The following is an 18,952-nucleotide window of genomic DNA, read 5'->3' as shown; positions in this document are numbered from 1 at the left end:
TACGAGGATAAGATAGTATATAAAACAAATAACACAACACAGAAATATCTAAATAATCACATCAAACATACAAATAAGTAGCCTATAATTCAACTGGCGTTTACAAACTAAAATGCAATAGCTGCCTACATTTTTACATAGGACAGACAGGAAGATCCTTTCAAACAAGATATAATGAACACATTAAAGCTATAACCAAACCCTACATCACATCAAATTACGCAGAACATATCAACAATAATCACGACTACAATAATATAGAAACAGATATGAAAAATTTACACATCGCACCAAAACGTTCACAGTTAAACATGTTAGAACAATACGAAATATACAAACATAGAATAACACACCCACAACATATACTTAATACACAATTACAATTCAATGCCCACAATTTTATTCAATATCATAATACATAACACACAAACAACCACCCCCACCATAAGAGCAACACACTCCCACCCCTACCCCTACAACAGACGAATGCAAATAGCAGAATTCAAGATCAGCAAGAACAACAGCAGTTCGTAGGAAACTTAAGATGGCGTAGCACCGGCATCGAAACGGGCCGTCAGTCTAACGTGCATAACCTAATTTAAATTTTAACACTTCTAACGTGCCGACTAATACAATGTTTAGTTTTTAAAAAGTGCTAGTTTATGTGCCGCTGCCTCTACCTGCAATACGACATACTATTTTTCCGACATAGTAGTCACATCTACAAGCGTGTAGGTTGTATTTTGTGCATAAAGTTTTAATGAAATTTGTGCTCAATATGGAAGATGAAGTTTCGGGAATACGGAAGAAAGGAAATACCAAAACTAAATCATATCAAGTTACAGTATTCAGTATTTTATCCTCTGAGGTTCTGGCTGATAAGCACATCTATCATCAGGCAGTATATCTCACTTGACGATGTGTCAGACGAAGAACAATAATTGAATGTATCTGAAATCTGACTAGTGTAATAATATGTAGCTAGTCTGCAATGTATGCAATGGAGGGAGAAAGGAACTGGTCACCTTACCCCATTATCTCCTGGCATAATTTTATTCCTCATAAGTTGTGCCTTCTCGGTATCACTTCTGAGATTCGGGCCTGTCTTCGGACAGTTGACTAAACAACAAACAACAATTCAGTATTTTCAAACAGTCGCATCCATCAACTGAACTTTCGTACAAATATTATAAGTCTGTTCCCTAAAAGGATTTCCCTTAGCTATCTTTTCATTGGCCTACAGTGGACACTTGCCGCTAGTGTGATGAATTCATTCTAAAAATAGCAGCAAATGATGGGTCTAGTGAAGCAGCACATGTGTATCAAACCCTTTATTATGGAAAATACCAATATGCAATAAGCATAATGGCTACAGATATCGCAGATTCTAAATTACTAGCTAGTGAGTTTTCTGTGACATCAATAGACTTGAAAACAAGTGCTGCCTTTATCAAACCTAATGTAGTCTATTCCAACATGTTCTGTAGTAGGCAACTCAGTTGTTAGCCTACAACTTCGGGGCGCATCTCAGTAACAATAATACTGCATACAGGTGTATGTGGGATGAGACTATGGATATTCGGGGAAGTTCGGAAATTACTTCGTGCCTAATATGTTGATTATCTCTTCGACAATTAAAGGGTTCAGAACCATAAAAAAGGCTTAAGGACTTTACTAATAGATTGTAGTATATTATACACACTATTTAAAGGATATAATTGATATATTGTTATTTGAAATGTTCTATCAGTGAGGAAGTGTGTAGTGTCAGTGAAGTCTATTGTGTAAGTGAAGTGTGTTGGTGTCAGTGAAGTGGCTGTGCAAACTATTTGAACAGTGAAATGGTTAGAAGTGTTAGTGAAATCAGGATAGAATCAGTGCAGTGAGTGAGTTGACAGCGAAATAAGTGTAGTGCAGAAAGGTACTTGTGCAGGTATGAACCTGTCACACTCGTGGGTGTTAGTTCGAACTTGGGATTAAGATACAAATTAGATATACTTTAAATGTTAGTTTAAGTGACTATGCCTCATTTAATTTAGGATGCTCCTTGTTATTATTATTATTATTATTATTATTATTATTATTATTATTATTATTATTATTATTATTAATTATTGTTTTTTATTAGTTGTGTTTATTATTAATTGTCATTATTGAGTGTAATCAGTTACCTCTGCCACCGGGTAGGCCTATATACCCATTTGCAGTGTGAATAAATACATACATAGTGGGCCAAGCGCCATATACTAAAACCGTAGAAACCAAGAAGGGTTAAAATGAAGTTATCACCATAATTCAATGGAAACATATAGCAAATAATATAAAGTATACACATTCAAACTAAATGATATGTCAATCTTCATTAAACTATGGTATTCACTTAACTTTAATCCTTGCTTTCTCCGTTTTTAATAAATGGCACTTGGCCCACTATGGCTCTGAACCCTTCAATTGTGTCGGCCAGCTAGTTTGAAAGAAGTTACAAATATTTTTAGTAGGTAGTTATTCTTTTCTATCATGTGATAGGGATGTTGCAATAATGGAATTTAAGTCGAAAATATATGGCTTCGAATCTAGATAAAGAGGTTGTTAGTTAGGTCTGGAGAGTAGACCTCACTATGAAATTGTTAAAATATGAATAAAAAATGACTTTTTATATATGAGAACCGTTTTTGCAAAACTTGCTAACTGCAAAATTTGCAAAATTGAGATTTTGATGGATTCGTTAACATAAGGCAGGTCTCTACATGATGTTAAAGGCGTCTTAGTAAAATTGGATTATTTCTCTTCATTCTAGTGTGTCAAAGTGTGAGCGTTTTTTCAAAACTTGCTTTCTCCTAAGTGAGAGTTAGCAGCAAAATTTGCTTACTACAGTGTTTTGTTCCTCCTGTAAAATTTAGTTTTTTTTTCAGTAAGCAAGTTTTGCAAAAACGGTCCTCATATGCAAAATTTGATGATAACTTTATTAGAAAAGTACTCTGGTGCCGGTCGACCTCGAAAGTATTACTTTGGCGCAGCCATGTTCCGCCAGGTCTAAAATACACCTCTGGCAAAGGGCAAAGAGAAGATGAGAGAAGGGCTTCCACTTGCAATTCCACACCCCAGCAAGGAGTCGAACGCAGATTCGCACATTTTTAATTAGAAACACAAGCAGTCAAGCCAACTCGGAGAAATAGAGTACCATCACCAGTAATAAAATCGCAGCTTGTCGAGATTCGGAGTAAGAATAATAATCACTAATCAATATCTGTATTGGGAAAGTGTTGCACAATATTTCTCACACATTTGAAAGGCTTTGTGACAAGAGCTAAGGTTTGAGAGTAGAAGGTCCGTGTATTTATGAGAGCAATTCACTACAACCGCAACAGCTTCCACTGAACTCCTTTCTATCCATGGGAACCTCTTCGGTATGCTAGTCATTCACATTCTAGAAGGAATATGTAGAGCACATGGCTAAGAGGCCATGCCGTATTCAATGAAAAACAGGATAAACATTGACGTCAAAAGACACGAGATTCATGTATGAGGGCTTGTGGAAGTGACAGGTGTTGCGATTTGTATGCGTTTCTGAATATTTACGGTATATTTACGTTAGACAGTGTGAGACATTTAGCATTTATATGATTAGAGTATTGACATTTCTTACGGCGTGAATGACTGCTAAATTTAAATGAAATTTAAAGGATATAGTCATTATTATAAATAGCAAGTTGTGGAGCCAATGATAGTATTCCCATTCATATGAATAAAAAATTACAATATTTCTATACACACTGCAATTACTAATGTAGCCTATATATTATTACATCTAAGATTTATAAGTTCAGATCATAGTTATAACAATAGGAGAGAGTTGCGTAATTTGTACCGTTGCCTAAATTGTACCACCGTCTTGAAAATTAGTTACTTGATAAGTGTTGGCATCTACGTCAAACATTGTGAACTACATCTACAAATATGCCATTTTATGAGAAACGAAGCCTGTGGGTTGTTTTGTGCAAACGTGAAGTGAAAAAACTTGTTTCAGGTAGTTTCAATCTAGTTTTTGCGCTACCTGGCTACAACAATTACTTCCGAAAGGTAAGTGGAAGTCCACAATGCTATATATTATTTAAAACTACATTTATATATTGTAACTGTCATTAAGTTACAGACTTCTGTTAGAAACCGTTAAGCAGCAAGAATTTAACAAAGAAAACATGGCGAGGTTGCGTATTTTGTACCGGCTTCAGTTTCCTATAATGTACCGGTACAATATAGGGAACTTTCATTAAATATGTTTGAAATTATAGTTACGTATGAAGAAAAACATACCTAATTTAAATCAGCAAATTATAATTTATTAACTTCTAATCATTTCAATATGAATATAATACTGCAATTTTTGATTTTAGGAAATAAAACACATTCAATTCTGAATTTAAATAGTCATGTGAAGCGTTCATTACAAATAATAAAAATTACTGTGACAAAAATAACATAAACACAATAAATTATGCATTTAGAATTTAATCGAATAATTTTCACATTTCATGTTCTGGCATTTTTAAGTTTCTTCCTTTGTAACAAATTATAATTGCATTTTACATTAATTCCAGAATGGCAAAAATCTTGCTGTTGCTGCATATATGAATGGCGATCATGGAATAAATGAATATGCCCGAATGTACAATGTGCCTAAGCCTACAATATTAAAACATGCGAAAAACAAAACGTAATTGCTAATGGAGATGTGAAATCGTTTGGAAGAACCACAGTATTTCCGGCAGAAATTGAAAATGAACTTGAAAATCACAATCTAAAGTTTGAATAAATGATGTTTGGATTAATTCCAATAGATGTTAGGAACCTTGCTTTTGATATAGCTCAGAGAAATGGACTGCCACTTAATTTCAATCGTGAAAAGGACCAAGCATTCAAGAAATGGTATTATGCACAGCCTATCTGAAGAGGTATCCCAAATTGTGTAGCCAGACAGAGGCAACACCCATGGCTCGAGCGAAAGGGTTCAACAAGGAACGTGTCTATGAATTATTCGATCTGCTGGAAAACATTAGTGAAAGATACAAATTGGAATCCACGAGAATTTTCAATGTGGACGAAAGTGGCTTCTCCACAGTACAGAAGAAGACACAGAAAATCGTAGCGAGGAAAAGCAAGAAAGAAGTGGGTGTGATATCGAGCAGAGAAAAATGAGTGAATACAACGATGTGCCAGTGCATCTGGTCAATATGTTCCTCCCATGATTATGATCTGTCTGTTGGTGCTCTACCGGTCATTATTATTACAGTTTCGGAAACTGGCTACATCAACTCTGAATTGTTCGTCAAATGGATGCAACATTTCATTTCCTCCGTCCATCCTACCAAAGAAAGGCCAGTATTGCTGTTGCTTGATGGCCACACCATCCACAGCAAGAACTTTGATTCCCTGATGTATGTGGTATAATTTAGGAACCCAATGGTACAATTTAGGAAACCAGTTGCCTAATTTGTACTCATTGCAGACATTTAGAAAACTAAACGTAATGACTTTATGTTAACTTGAAGTAAACTTTTCTTTTTAGGAAAATCCTCCCAACATACCAGGAATTAAGATGTCGCTATTGAAATGATTCAACATTTGTCAGTTAAAATTAGAAAAAATAAAATGTGTAAAATGATACAAATAAGGCAACTTTCCCCTAATAATAATGTTATAATATGACTTTCTCTAAAAGAAAAGTAAAACTCAGAACAGAAAAAGCTTTACAACTCGTGTTTGGACATATACAGTATAGTGCAAACAAGGCCTATCAACCAGAAGTTTTCGTTTAAAAAATCAATGTGAAAGCCGGAATTATGGCACAATGTAAAAGCTATGGATACAACGTTGGAGATTTTGTAACCAATAAAATTTCCTGTTCTTGAATTACATCGTTCCAAGCAAATTTAACGGCCATTTACATATAAGAAAATTCATCAATTCCAGTCATCATCTTCAATAACATGGCCTACACACACTTTGGTGCCTCCAATGTTAGACATGTTTCTGAGTATATTTCACTCTCTGATTTCAAAAATGGCACCACATATACATACATAAGTGTTCTGCCCATGGACAGTCTTTCACTGCAAACCCAGCATTCTCCAATTTTTCCTATTTTCTGCCTTCCGCTTAGTTTCCGCATATGATCCACATATCTTAATGTCGTCTATCATCTAATGTCTTTTTGTGCCCCCAACTCTTTTCCCGTTCACCATTCCTTCCAATGCATCCTTCAGTAGGCAGTTTATTCTCAACCAATTCCTTTTTCTCTTTCTAATCAGTTTCAGCATCATTCTTTCTTCATCCACTTTTTTTAAATACAACTTCATTTCTTATTCTGTCTGTCCACTTCACACGCTCCATTCTTCTCCACATCCACATTTCAAATGCTTCTATTCGTTTCTCTTCATTTCGTCGTAATGTTCATGTTTTTTTCCGATACAGTGCCACACTCCACACAAAGCACTTCACTAGTCTCGTCCATAGTTCTCTTTCCAGAGGTCCGCAGAAGATGCTCCTTTTTCTATTAAAAGCTTCCTTTGCTCGTGTTTGTAGTTTTTCTTGGAAAGGATAAATGCGTTAACTTCCCGTTACTTTCCTCACACCACTGTCTCTTTCGAATCTTAATAGATCCCAGGGGGCCCCACCGTGGAGGTGAAGAGAGTGGATTTGACGACTAATTGGGCCCTCTGAACTTCACCGAAATTCAGCGCAAGAGTTAAATATTAGTTCTATCAGGATTTTTGTCCCGATCAGATACCGGGGAATCCCAATCAGCCTTTTCCCCCCTCATCCCGGACAAGCGTCTACAAATCATTAGAAAATCTTGGAGGAGAATTGGGCCAATTTTTCCGCAAATGTTTCTACACTTGTACTCTCGTAGTTCAGTCGGAAGAACTTCGGAATTTAGATGTCAACGTCTCAAGTTCAATTCCTCGTTACTCCTTTTCATTTTATTGTGTTTCAAGATAGTATAATGTAATTATATAAGAAGATAAAACTAACACAAGTATTATGCAACTGTATTGTTCCAAACATAATATTAAATTTATGTTATTTATGTCGCTAAAGAACGATAACAGAATATAAATGATAACTTGAATATTATTTATATCGCTAAAGAACGATAACAGAATATAAATAATTTGAATATTATTTATACAAGATCACTAAAGAACGATAACAGAATATAAATGATATAAATGATACATATCGGTTTGTTTAATTAATATAAGATATTATAATAATATATAATCAATTATTTAAATAAAATAACCTATTTTACAAAGAAAAATGTTTAGTTATATTATAATAATTGCTGATATAAAATTCAGAGTGTTTATATCGCGAAAGAACAATAACAGAATATAAAAAACTTGAATATTATTTATAACTATATATTTTTTAATGTACCGAAGTACATATGATATTTACATGCAGATATTCTGCGTCATCATACGATGAAAGAACGAAAACAGAATATAACGATAACTTGAATATAATTTATAACGCTAAAGAACGATAACAGAATACAAATTATAATTTGAATATTATTTATATCGCTAAAGAAAGATTAAAAATAAAATGAAAACTTGAACAAGGCCCGAACTCACAACCTTCGAATCATTAAGCGAGCACTCTCCTGCTGATCTACGAGACGCAGATAAGGAATAATTCCATAGTTCTGGAAATGCTTCTACAAGCACATGCATTGTGTAACATCGCCGTGACCCGAAGTGGACTTAGAAAATATTCGCTGTTAACGAGTGCGGCCACTTTTTTTTTTTTTTTTTTGTTTTTTGTTTTTGTTTTTTTTTTTTGACAACTGTACATTCTTTTCCTTTAGTCTGTAGGCGAGCAATTCAGAAGATTCCTTAGAAAGATTCAGTCCCTAATCAGGTCACTCAACTTGTTCTGGTCAAAGCGTTCATATGTGAAGCTGTTTGAAAATCAGTGTCGCTGTCGCCACTTTCTTCACCTTGTGCTATATCAGACATATAAGATCCATCCTCTGAGAGCTGTGGTAACTCATGGGAGGGTGAAATAGTAAAAGATGAGAGTACGGCACATATCTCGTAGCTAACGGTAGATCGGGATAATTATGATTATTTTAATTGATTTCTGTGATATTAGCAATAAAAAAATAAGCCATCAAAATGATTTTTTTCGTTTCAAGAAAACCATCCAAACATTATTACAGATAATTTTGTAACAAAATAGAATTATAATACAAATTATATAATTATTACATAAATTCAACAATATCTAAGAAACTAGAGCTGATACGGCCTAGCCAATGTCATTTTCTGAATCAGCGCATCAAATAACCCCAAGAACAGGTCTAAATCCAAGGCATCAAGGAAAAAGTTAATTTTTTGTTGGCCTGTGTAATTAATTAATCGTAGATTGCAGAGCTCCTCGCCTTAGAGACCGGAATTCTTCAGGCCCAATTCGAATCAATGAATAATTACTTTTCTTCCTTCATAGGATTTTTAAAGTTCTCGACTTTTAAAGGTGAATTCCTTCACACTTTATCTACGTCGTTTTGTCTATGAAATATATGTACAATATCATAGAATATTATTTTGCAGAGAGGAATATAGTCTCAATTGAGACCATGTACTGCAGGGCCTCTTGAGGGGATTTTGTTCAACATCAGCTTAATGTAGTGTTTGTTGAAATTGAGTTATTCTGGGATATACTCTACAAAACGCAATAACTACAGTATATAGGTATTAAATTCTACCATATTACCATATAAATAGGCGTATAGACTAAAAGAAGGCTCCGCTGCAGAACTTACTTCAGCGGTCGTCAGCACAGAGCACCCTGGGGCTAGCGTCGCTTACCCGCGGAAAACACAGTGCACCATGGTGCACTCGTAGCTGGTAGTGGTATGCTCTCTACCTCTTCCTGCTGCACGACGGGGCACACGGGACAGCTCCGCTTATCCTTTGCACATTTCAGCGAGTGCTGACGACCGCTGATTTACTTAATAGATAAAGATAGTAGTGATAGGCTATTCCGTATCAGAATCTACCTAATGCAACGACAAAAAGAATGCATGTTTTAAGGTTGATAGAGACGCACGTGTTTTCGCTTAGTAATATAAAAGTGTTTGCATACTTCATCAAGTCTTTCTGTGATCTTAATAATCGGTGAAGAAAAATATTTTTCTCTAATTGAAGCAAACATAATTTTCACGTATTGATTTCAATATTAGGTTTTCATTCATTCATTAATTCATTCATTGATATAAACGAAATAAAAGAGGAAAAATTTGAGGAACTCACTATTGCATAATCCCTGTTATGTAAAAAAATCCGAAAGATGTCATTGTTGCAACTAAGAAAAGTTTTTGTTTTGTATTATGTGAGTTTGATAGCACAAATGGTTCATTTGCAAAAAAGAAAGAAGTTCAGCTAAGATAAATTTTTTGCTTGTACAGTAAAATTAATGATTTGTTGGTTGTCTCCTTTTTACAAAAGAGGGGCTTATGTATTTACACATTACGACAACAATAGTTCCTTCCTGTTAAAATGAACTGTGTCTCTAGTGAGACGTACGGCAGGAGTACTAATCTCAATCCAGACGTTGTGCCGCAAAGATTTTAATTACAATCTAAATCGAGACGTTATACTGCAGATTCATTTATAGTTTCAGTCGAGACGCTGTGCTGCATATTCATGTAGAATCCGAATCGAGACGTTTTGCTGCAGCGACATTTATAATCTCAATCGAGATGTGTTGCAGATTCATTTATACTCGTAGTGTTAATCCAGAAGTTGTACTGCAGGGATATAGTCTCTATCGAGACATTGTGCTGCACATTAATTTATATTCTCAATCGAGGCTTTGTGCTGTACGAGCGTTTATAGCCTCAATCGAGACGTTGTGTTGTATAAACATTTAAGCCTTGGTTTTTTTGAACCGACGCATGCGACGTGCGAGGTGCAAGACACACCTCGCACAAATCCGAACTACTCGAGATAGTGGTTTCTATAACTGCGAGATGCAAGGTCTGCGCACCTTGCAGCCATAGAAACCACTCACTATCTCTCGTCTAGTCCGGATTTCTGCGAGACGGGCCTCGCACCTTCCACGTCGCATGCGTTGGTTCAGAGAAACCAAGGCTTTATAGTTTCATTGGAGACGTTCTACTGCGGAGATATCTGTAATGACAAATATATGACTTTGTTCTCAGCGATCTTTATAATCTTAATTGAGATATGCTGCTGAGATATTTGCAGTCTGAATTGAGATGTATTTTTAGTTGGTTATTTAACGACACTGTATCAACTAGTTTTTTTAGCGTCGATGGGATTGATGATAGCGAGATTATATTTGGTGAGATGAGGCCGAGGATTCGCCATAGCTTACCTGACATTTGCCTTACGATTGGGAATACCTAGGAAAAAAACCAACTTGATAATCAGCCCAAGTGGGAGTCGAACCCACGCCCGAGCGCAACTCCGGGTCGGCAGACAAAAGTCTCAGCAGACTGAGCAAGACGTTGTGTAGAGACATTTTAAGTATACTGGGTGTAAGGAGTATAAGTGTCGTCCTTTTCACAGTCGTCCGGGACGGTCTACAGGATCAAAAATGTCCATACAACATAGGGCCAAAACTCGATAGTTTTTCCAGGAAACATATTTATTTTCTTATTTTATGTGGGTTATACTGCTTAGCCTATATCGTTAATAGAGTTACGAAAACAATTACATCAGTAGATACTTCTAGCAAAGAGTTAGTATTAGTTTAAATAAATATTTGTGTGTTCTAATACGTTTTCGTGAAATTAAATAAAAATGCATGCTTAAATTTGTTAATATTCTGGCGTTCAGCAGGCAGTACTCTGCACAGACATACAGTACGATTATTCAGTCCTGACAGTCGCCGGAGATATGCGCCTGGGTCAGGCGAGTCCATTTAGTTATGCCAAGGGGTGTATGGGTTAGTTACTCGCTTGCCTTCGAAGCGATTGGATGTCATGCGTGCGGTAGAGAGGTATGTTTCCAGTACATTTAAACTGTACTGCATCCCCTTGCCGACCGCTCGCCCTTATCTCTACTCCGGAGCTTTCCCCACTTTTCCTATTACTTCCCCTCTTTCGCGTCGCTGAGCTGTCAGGACTAAATAATCGGTCTGTAAGTACGAGTCAGCTGAGTTCAAGCTCCCTGTCCATAGATCTACTGCCGAGCGGATGGCAGTTCAGTACAGGGTATTCGATAAACAACTTAAAATGTCATTCACAGTTTAGGAATATCATATGTTATTAATTTATGGAGAAAGTCATCATAATACAAGTGAGGCAAGAGGGATGTATCGTCAACGTTTTCCGCAAAGAAGGTTACCTAATCGGCGAACTTTTGCAGCAGTTTCTCAACGATTATTAGAAACTCGAAGTCTCTTACTTCGTTTCGAAAATTACACAGCCAGAAATTTGTTTAAGGAAGCGGGAGAGATTAAAATTTTCGATTAGAAAAAAAGTTCGTGTGATTTTGTGCAGAAAACCATTATTGTTTATTTTTTAGACCTACAATTAAAAAATGGAGCAATATTGTTACATAAAATGTAAATTTACCATAATGTTCTATTACTGAGATTGAAAGTTTGTATTTGTTGCTCGTTTTGTGTAAACAATAGTATTCTCATGGTCCGCTCCTGCAAAGCATCTGTTTTGTATCGGTATGTCTGTACTCGCTTGAGCTGTACTGTGTACTTCTAAACACCCTCCCCACTGCTTGAGCTGTGCTGTATACTTCTAAATCCCCTCCTCTCCGTCCAGCAACGTTGCAAAAGTCTAATATTGTAAAGTTTAATATTTAGTTAAATATTGCAATTAGAAAAAAAAAAATGTAAGGACATATTTTCTTCTTTATGACATGAATAATCTTCAGTTAAAATAATGACACTTATACCTCTTACACATTGTATAGGCTATAGATTCCTTATGGTGCAGGGACATTTATACATTCATAGTCTAAAACGAGACGTTGTATTGTAGGGACCTTAAAATGTCTAAATGGAGCCCTTGTGCTGTATGAACACTTTTACTGTTGTCCGGAATGAGACGTTGGCTTACAAATACATTTGTAATTTCATTCGGAATGTTGGTCACCAGATATTTTTGTAGAATTGATCGGAATATTGCTTCACACAGATATCTGTAGTTTTTGTGGATGTGTAGGCGTTCAGAGACATTTTTTCGCAAAGCATACTAGTTAGATAAAGTTTAAAGAAAATGTAGTCTGAGTCAGACATATTTTACATGCAGACTGTGCGGCACGATCTCACAGGCTGTACTTCCGTTCCCAAGGATAATATCACAGTCTAGTATATACAGTCACGAAGCTTGAGTTTTGAGGGTGCTAGGAACAATAGACTGTGCAGGTACTATTTCGCATTATCTGTAATGAGGCGATAGTAGCGATCTTAGTGGTTAGCAACTACCTATGGATGCATATTTATTACGTATTGAGCTTCGTGACTGTATATACTAGACTGTGATAATATCGTAAGGATTTACGTTGCCTTCAACCGAGTTCCAATCCAACTTCATGCCCAGTACTAATGATAGTAAACACTGAACCACTCAAGGTAATAATCAACTTTATCTTGAAGTGCTTTCGGCGATCAGTCAGATTACTAGATTTTGGAAATTTAATGTAAAAAATTACCTGTGATTGACGTTCTGGCTGATATGCAGGCCTACGACACTGCCACCGAATATTTACCCATTTGCAGTGTGAATAAATACATACATACATCTGTTATCAGGCAATACATCTCACTTGACGATATGTTTCAGAGGAAGAACAATTGTGTGTATGCATCTGAAGTCTGATTAGTGTAATATGTAGTTAATTGGCGATGTATGGAAAGGCGGGGGAAAGAAACTGGCCATCCTACCCCATTATGTCCTGGCCTAGTTGCCTCGTAAGTGCTGCCTTGTTAGTACCACTTGTGAGGTTCAGATCTGTCTTCGGACAGTTCACTAAATAACAATGTACAGAATGACATCCTATCTATCATCAACTGTGTCTAACAAAATACTTACAAGAACCAGTGACGATGAGTTTCAGAAGATCCCACCACTGATTAAGATAAAACTTCAATCTGTATAAAGGAAACTATGTTATACCTGAAATCTTGATTTGCATAATACACGTCACTGTTCGTTAACGGAAAACCACAATTTAAGTCACACGGAGTTAGTGTGCACTCGAAGTTGGTTGCTTGACGGTTGTCAGCCCACTTTGAGGTCTGTGGATATAGAGGGAAAAATTGGATCGGAGTCGGGTAGAGTTCCCGGGTAGCTCAGTTGGTAGAGCGTTGGTATGTTAAACCAAAGGTCCCGGGTTCGATGCCCGGCCCCGGAACAATTGTTCCCTCGAAATTACTCAACTATGTTCCCGTTACATATGCTTGAACTAATATTATAATTAGCCACCGGCGTGGCTCAGTCGCTTAAGGCGCTTGCCTGCCGGTTTCAAGTTGCGTTCGGGAGCGGGTTCGATCCCCACTTGGGCTGATTATCTGGTTGGGTTTTTTCCGAGGTTTTCCCATCTCGCTATTACCAATCTCATCGACGCTAAATAACCTAGTAGTTGATACAGCGTCGTTAAATAACCAACTAAAGTAAAAAAATATATTATAATTACCACCATTAAGTTTCTCTGAAGAAAAATAAATTAAATATTTTTATTTTCGAAACCATTACAGAAAAAAGTGTCGATTCAGGAATTTTTTCTTCTTTTAACAAAGTTGCTGTTTACTAAAACTCGTTTTGTGTAAGTTCCAGCCGCAACAGTTCAGTTCATAAACTTTCTCAAAGCATTCTTGACATTCGTTGTAACCCGCAGACCTACACCGGAGACTATTTTAGATATTTCTGCCCGAAATAGTTCAGAGCAGCAATTCGATACATATAAGGTAAGCTGGAGGAGACGAATTCTCGTGTTTTCCAGTAGCATAGTTTCACATGTGGCGTTAGTATGTACATGGATGCTGGAAACAATTAGATGCTAAGCGCAGACGAGTTTGAATATTCCTGCATCCATCACCTTTGAAAAGCAAATACTAAGATATGACATTTATTTGGAAGTAATATAATGCAAATTCTTGTGCATAATATAGTATAATTGATTTTTAATCAGTTCTTCAATCCTGGTTGTCAGGATTTCTCTCGTTACTAAAACCTTTAGACCAGCCCTGAAGTTCACTCAGCCTTCTGTCAAATTTAGTACCAGACTTTCCCATAAGTGAAAGGCGGTCATAACGGAGTGCTAAGCAAACCTACTATTTAAGGTATATGTACACCTTTACATACAAAAAAAATTGTTTTGCATAATTTTGTTCTGTAAAATTTTTATACAATTTAGAATGGTACCAGAAAGAGAATGAAGTGAACAGATCCCTTGAAATTATGTCTAAATTCTTTATAAAAATTATTTTGTTTATAATTTTGACATGCAACTTGAAACATGATAGCTCATGCAGTTTTTAAGATAGAGCCACAGTTTCTTCACTGTTTTATAGCTAAAACTATTCTTCAGTGCCTGACATATAGCTATTTTTTATTTTAATTTATATTAATTAAATATTACCATATATGTAACTTATACTAATATTTTATGTTGTATAAATCATGTAAAAAATCCATAGATAATTATTAACTATATAATGTTATTTTACTCATTGTCAGGCAATAGGGGACATTTCAAGCTTAAAAATGACACCAATATCTTCTTGGTATCGCCATATTTGGGTGAGATATCTTGTTTAAAAGAATTAAATATTCTAAAATTACTCATTGATTAAAGTTCTCGTTAACACTTTGTTAAAAACATAAAATTTACACTGTCACACGTTAAAAGCGTTAAAATTGTTTAAAAAGGTATTTACCTTCGACAGACGGCCCGTTTCGACATCACCATAACCAAAACAAATAACAGACACGAATTCAAAATATATAGGAAACCCATTACAACCACAACACATATACACAATTCATCAAATCATCCCATACAACATAAACATGCAGCTTTCCGTACAATGACACACAGATTAATTAATATACCAATGAACAAAGACAACTACACGGAAGAATTAAACACAATAAAATATATAGCACAAGACAATGGATACAACCCTAACATAATAGACACACTAATAAAAAAGGCAAAACAAAAACAGACCAAACCAACACAAACAGCACGCGAGAATAAATACATAACATTAACATATCACAATACGAATACCCACAAAATCGCAACTTCATTCAGAAAACTAAAGTACAAAATTGCATACAAAACAAATAATACAACACAGAAATACTTAAATAACCACACTAAACATTCAAATATATATAATTCAACTGGAGTTTATAAATTAAAATGCAATAGTTGCCCACATTTTTACATAGGACAGACAGGAAGATCCTTTCATACAAGATACAACGAACATATTAAAGCTATAACCAAACCTTACATTACATCAAATTATGCAGATCACATTATCGACAATAATCATGACTACAATAATATAGAAACAGATATGGAAATTTTACACATCACACCAAAAAGTTTACAGTTAAATATCCTAGAACAATATGAAATATATAAGAATACAATAGCACACCCAAATTACATACTTAATATGCAACTACAGTTCAATACGCACACATTGTTTGACATCATAATACGTCATAACATACAGACAGCCAACCCCCACCATAGGAACAACACACCCCCACCCCTACCATTGACAACTGCACATCGCAGAGCCAAAATCAGCAGTGGTTCAAGAGACACTGAAGACGACGACAAATAGCGTCGAAACGGGCCGTCTGTCGAAGGTAAATACCTTTTTAAACAATTTTAACGCTTTTAACGTGTGGCAGTGTAAATTTTATGTTTCTAAAATTACTATTTTCAGGAAATGAGCCACAAACTTTCAGAGCCTAGAAGACTCCATTATCATATGTCACCCCTTAAGCAGCTTCACGTCGGTCCAGTTTCAGCTTCTTTCTGCCTCTCAAATATCTCCTCCTTGTTTTAACTTCAGGTGTTGAAATTTTTTTGACATTTTTGTCCTTATTTTCCATTGATGCAACAAATCTTGCGATGGTGATTGTCCCAAGGTTTATGCCCATCCTCCTCAGAATTTTAATTTATACTTTTGGACTCTTATTAAAATGACATACAAGGTCACTGACACACAAATTGAAGGAATAAGTGTAAAATATTATTATTATTATTATTATTATTACTATCATTATTATTATTATTATTATTATTATTATTATTATTATTATTATCAGTTTTAGATTTTTACATAGTGAAGACCTGCAAATTTTCTTTAGATGTATTGCAATCACACATTTGTGTTTTTAACTAATTGACAATAAGGGCACATTTACATGAGAAAAGAAATATTGATGTTCCCAAACCATGTTGATTTTAATATGTTTTAAACTTATCAATGTATATTGTTTTTTTTATTACATAGGCACAAGTATGATAGTGCAGCATAAAAGGTCGTATCTGATTATGTCGGCATGACCGACGAAAACGTTAATACAGTATTAAATTATGTAATATAAGAACTTGTACCTTACACATATAGAAAGTAAAGTCATTGACTGAAAACAATTAATCTTTGTATTGTATATCATAGACTTTCCTGAAAAATTATTCAAAATTATTTGCAAAATTGTATACTTTTAGTAAGATAGTAAGATTTTATGCTGCAAATATCTAGTCCAGAGTTTCACAGATATTCACGTTTGCATCATTTCTGATTATGAATTTATGTGTTTTGCACGCAAGGACTCACTCCATTGTTCATTGACAATTTAGCCAGTACGACGGAGTAGTAGCTGTCCAGTTTAGAGCCAGTTACAAGAAACCAAGCGCTTTTGCAACAAGTTATTTGAAGAAGAGGCTAGTTAGTATTATGCTTATGAGCTGAAACTAGGTTGTGTGTTAAGATTTTTTGAAGTGGAAAGTAATTTGTTATCACGTGATGTGGCGTCCTTGGGAGTTTGTGTTTTGAAATATTGATGGCGGTGTTGAGGTTATAGGCCTATGTAACTGATTGGACGTGGTAATCCACACATGCACAATCAGCTAAAATCTATATATATATATATATATATATATATATATATATATATATATTATTTTAGTAGGTTATTTTACGACGCTTTATCAACAGCTTAGGTTATTTAGCGTCTGAATGAGATGAAGGTGATAAAGCCGGTGAAATGAGTCCGGGGTCCAGCACCGAAAGTTACCCAGCTTTGCTCATCTTGGGTTGAGGGAAAACCCTGGAAAAAACCTCAACCAGGTAACTTGCCCCGACCGGGAATCGAACCCGGGCTACCTGGTTTCGCGGCCAGACGAGCTGACCGTTACTCCACAGGTGTGGACATATATATACAGGGTGTTTAAAAATACGGAGCATAATTTCAAGTATATATTTCCCACATGTAGACAATCAAAATAGTTCATTACAACATGTGTCCGGAAATGCTTCATTTCCGAGTTATGGCCTTCACAACATTCAAATTCACCGGAACGTTTTTCTTTCCGCAGGTCGTTGTCATTACAGAAGAAGTTCAAAATGACCACCTCCTGCTTGAATACAGACCTCACATCGATGTCTCATTGACCTGCGAACACGATCCCAAACTCCAGGAGCATTGCGTATGTCCTCAGAACATGCCACAATTCGATTCCGAAGGGATTCCAAATCAGGCACCGGAGACGAATAAACCAATGATTTTAAATGGCCCCACTAGTAGAAATCGATAGGGTTCAGATCAGGTGAGCGTGGAGGCCAAGCAATTGGGCCACCTCTACCTATGCATCGATCAGGAAACCTTCGATCCAAATACCGGCGAGCCGTACGACTGAAGTGTACAGGAGCGCCATCATGCAAGAAGTGAATGTGTTGACGATTGATCAGTGGAGTGTCTTCTAAAACATGAGGTATGGTGTTTTCCAGGAAGTTTGTGTACGCCTGCCCCGTAAGTCTGTTTACAAGTACATGGGGTCCAACTAATCGATCACCAATAATACCGGCGTACATGTTGAGGGAGAACCGCACCTGGTGATGAGATGGAACAGTTGCACGTGGGTTTAATACGCCCATACATGCTGATTGTGAAAATTTGTTATGCCATCTCGTGTGAACTGTGCTTCATCTGTAAATAATACTAAGGCAGGAAAGTTCGGATTTACACCACACTGCTGCAAGAACCACTGACAGAACCTAACTCGTGCAGTGTAATCTGCTGGTGACAGGGCCTGTCCACGTTGCAAATGATAAGGATACAATTGATACTCTTTCAACAGTCTCCAGACAGTCGTATGAGGAACATTGACTTGCAACGCTACCCTTCGTGTGCTGATAGAAGGAGTCATGTTCACAGCCTCCAGAATCTCCTCCTCCTGTACTTCTGGAGTTGTAGATCTTGGTCGTCCCCTTCCCAAATCAGGAGAGTTAAATTTTCCATACTCGAACAGACGGTAATGGAGACGTACAAATGTCTTCCGATCTGGACATTGTCGCTGTGGGTGCCTCTCCTGGTACAAACGACGAGCCAGCGCAGCATTGCCGTCCGCCTTACCGTACATGAAGTGTATCTCTGCCAGCTCTTGATTTGAATACATGTCGCACAGTCTAACGCCTACACAACACTGAATGTAACCTTCGCCTCGGAATGAACTGTCAGAGTGCCCTCTTAATGTCTCCTTTGACGGCAACGACCTGCGGAAAGAAAAACTTTCCGGTGAATTTCAATGTTGTGAAGGCCATAACTCGGGAATAAAGCATTTCCGGACACATGTTGTAATGAACTATTTTGATTGTCTGCATGTGAGAAATACATACCTCAAATTATGCCCCGTATTTTGGA

General features: G+C 36.3%; 1 protein-coding gene and 1 non-coding gene across 2 annotated transcripts in view; one reads left to right on the top strand and one right to left on the bottom strand.

Moving 5' to 3' along the window:
• Positions 1–18,952, bottom strand: part of LOC138690952 (neuropeptides capa receptor-like) — an 889,384-nt gene that overhangs the window by 698,646 nt on the left and 171,786 nt on the right. The window lies entirely within an intron of this gene.
• On the top strand, positions 13,337–13,409 carry TRNAN-GUU (transfer RNA asparagine (anticodon GUU)). The gene has a single exon. It is a non-coding gene; the product is annotated as a tRNA-Asn (tRNA).

This window comes from Periplaneta americana, chromosome 16 (assembly GCF_040183065.1).
Source record: "Periplaneta americana isolate PAMFEO1 chromosome 16, P.americana_PAMFEO1_priV1, whole genome shotgun sequence".
NCBI classification, from domain to species: Eukaryota; Metazoa; Arthropoda; class Insecta; order Blattodea; family Blattidae; genus Periplaneta; species Periplaneta americana.
This window is presented reverse-complemented; position numbering and strand designations above follow the sequence as displayed.